Genomic DNA, 3,182 nt, shown 5'->3' with positions numbered 1-3,182 from the left:
TATATAAGGTTGAGGAGGGCATTGGATTTAACCAAACCCAAGAGGATACAGGTAATACCGAGTAAGTGCTGTATACCGACTAGTTTGCCCCAGTCGTTGTATGAACAGGATTGGGTATTATAAGTCGTGTATTAGCGTGTGTATATGTATATATATAAATTACGTCATATGTAAACAAATTTAAGTTTGTTTTTGAAGCGCTGAAATGTATAGTAGTACGAATAGAAAGATATATTTTTCAACGCGTAAATACTGATTAAACAGTATATATGGGATAATATCCCTTTATTTCATAAAATTAGCCACAAGCGTCTTTACATAGAAGCAATGCGGGCTGGACAATATACAAAAATGTGATGAATGAAACAAAATAGATGATATTAATGGGAGAAGACAGACGACGCCCGCCGATCGCTACTTGCCAAGCAGTTGGACTGAACCCGGAACCATGTGGTAGGTAAGCAAGCTACTTACCACACAGCCACTCCTGCGCCATTTTTTGTATCTTCATGTTTTACCTTTTAGTTGTTTTGGTCATTGGACTACGGACATTCTTGAGCTCTTCTTTGAAGTATTCAGTCGAAAAAAATCGACCCTAGTATTTACCTTTTTTAAAAGCCTGGTACTAATTCTATCTGTTAGTGAACTGCTAAGTTATGGGGGTCACAAACCAACGCCGATTGTCAAGGAGTCATGAGGGCGGACAAAGACAACGCAAATACAAAAGCGCACACGCACGTATACACACACACACACACACACACACATAAATATACGACGGGCTTGTTTTGGTTTCCACCTGCCAAAATCCACTCACAAGGTTTTGGTAAGCCCAGGGCTATAGTGGAAGACACTTGCTCAAAGTGCTGCGCAGTGGAATTGAACCGAAGACCACATGGTGTGGAAGCAAGCTTCCCAACCACACAGCCACAGCCACGCTTTGAAGAAAATGGCGCTTATAAGTACGGAGAAGTTATTATTTAAATGCTTAGAATGCAAGATTTAACATTTAAAAATACATAAGTCCTGATTGAAAAAAGTTATAAGGATAAAAACAAATAAAAGTAATGAAATGAGAAAAGTGAGAGACAGAAAGGAGAAAAGTATAAGATGTACTAGAAGAGGAAGGTAAAGATAGAGACAGATAATGTGAAGAAAGAAAAAGAAAATAAGAAAAGAAGTTAGTGGCAGACGAGGGACAGTATGGCGAAAAGAAGCAGAAAGAAAGAGTGAGTAAGGCATAACATTAAACAGCATAGCGTTACTGTAAAACGTTCCCTGACTTGAAAAAAAAAATGGTTTAATAGCGGAAGCACACACACACATACACACACGAAGGCCGAGGGGAAAATATATTATAAGAGTATTCTTGCATATAAATACAAAATTGATTGAAGTCAATGTCGGCGAACTTAAGTGTATATATCACAACGAATATCGAACCAAGAGGAAAAGAACAAAAGACGAGGAAATGAATAAGAGTGAAGTGAGAGAGGGGGGATAGAGGGGGAAGAGAGAGAGAGAAACAAACAGACAGAGAGGGAGAGAGTGAGAAAGACATAGCAGCAGAGAGCGAGAGAGTGTAACGTAAATGCATGGAAGTTTAAGAGGGAGAGAAAGATAGACTAATACATTTATTTGTACAAGTTGGAGAAGAAAGAAAGCAAAAGGGAGAAAGTTACAATTCGATAGAGTAGAAGAGGAAGGAAAATAGAACCAAGGTGAGACATTGATTTTTCAGGGTAAGCAGTTGATCAATATTGGAATAAAAGTGAAATGGTGTACGAAATTCAATAGACAAAACAGATTCCAGTTCGTTTTCAAATTGAGAAACATCGACCTCTACGAAGTGCTTTGAGCAACACTTAGCTAAAAGAGGGCATTTGATACAAAGACACAGGTTATGAAGGAGCACAGTAAATATTCAAAGGATATCTCTAAAGTACTATCAAGCTGTGCTCGCCAAGAATTTCTTTAAAAACGAAAAGGAGCATAGATCGCGAGTAATAAAAGAGCAAACACGATAATGCATTTTAGTTTAACTTTTGATTGTCTCAGTTATCTACATGGGCCTTGAAATATATCGATACGTATTTTTTCAAATAGGTAGAGAGGTAAATTGGCCAAATAAAACTTTAGTGTATATGGAGGATCTTTTTTAAAACGGGGGCCACATTTTTCATTAACGAAACACTTTGAAACTTGGAACACTGGTAGAATGTGTCATATAAAACATCTTTTTCTCTTAGTCTTCTTAAAAAAAAAAAGAAATCCATAAGTTATCCATGTTAAAGTTGTCGTATTTCTGTAATTTCAACCAATCACTGACGTCCATTCAGCCGATATACATTAAGTGCCGACTACATAAACAAACGATTCTGAAACAATTAACCCTAACCCTAACCCTAACCCTAACCCTAGGGTTAGGGTTAGGCTTAGGCTTAGGGTTAAAGCAAATTTAAAATGAAAAAAGCAAATAAAACGAAGAATCGTTTGTTTATGTAGTCGGCACTTAATGTATATCGGCTGAATGGACGTCAGTGATTGGTTGAAATTATCGAAATAAGACATTTTTTTACATGAAATAAATTCGAATACAAAAATATTTTTCTGTTCTATAACACAAAATAGATAAGTATACGAAGTTTGAAAGTCTTTCGGTACCAAAAACACTACGTAAAACATTAATGAAAAATGTGGTCCCCGTTTTAAAAAAGATCCTATATGGATATTTAGTTTCATAGCGACCTCATATCTACGACTAAGTGAAATCTGCATCTCAAGCCTATGTCTTTTCTGCAGGATTAGAAACCACTTCTCTAAATATTCGCTGATCCTAAACAAGACTCCAATGAACCCAATATTAAAACCTTTCTTACATAATGGAACGATACTGTTTCTACGCACGCTAATATCCTAGACCGCATTCAGAATAATCAACGGATTCTTTGGTAAACTTTCATTTACCAAGACTACAACCATTACTAATTACAATCATCAGTGAACCAACAAACTATATCCTTCATTTGCATTTTTTATTGTTACTATAACAACTTCTAGTTAACTAAACTTTTAAGTTGTATGCCACTATCTTTTCTTCCTCTTCTCATTTCTGTTTTGTCTTACTAACCCTAATCCACGCTAACTACTTTTCTCAAACATTTTCCCTAGAAATGTAGTCC

Source organism: Octopus bimaculoides, chromosome 1, assembly GCF_001194135.2.
Source record: "Octopus bimaculoides isolate UCB-OBI-ISO-001 chromosome 1, ASM119413v2, whole genome shotgun sequence".
In the NCBI taxonomy this organism is placed as follows: Eukaryota; Metazoa; Mollusca; class Cephalopoda; order Octopoda; family Octopodidae; genus Octopus; species Octopus bimaculoides.
This window is presented reverse-complemented; position numbering follows the sequence as displayed.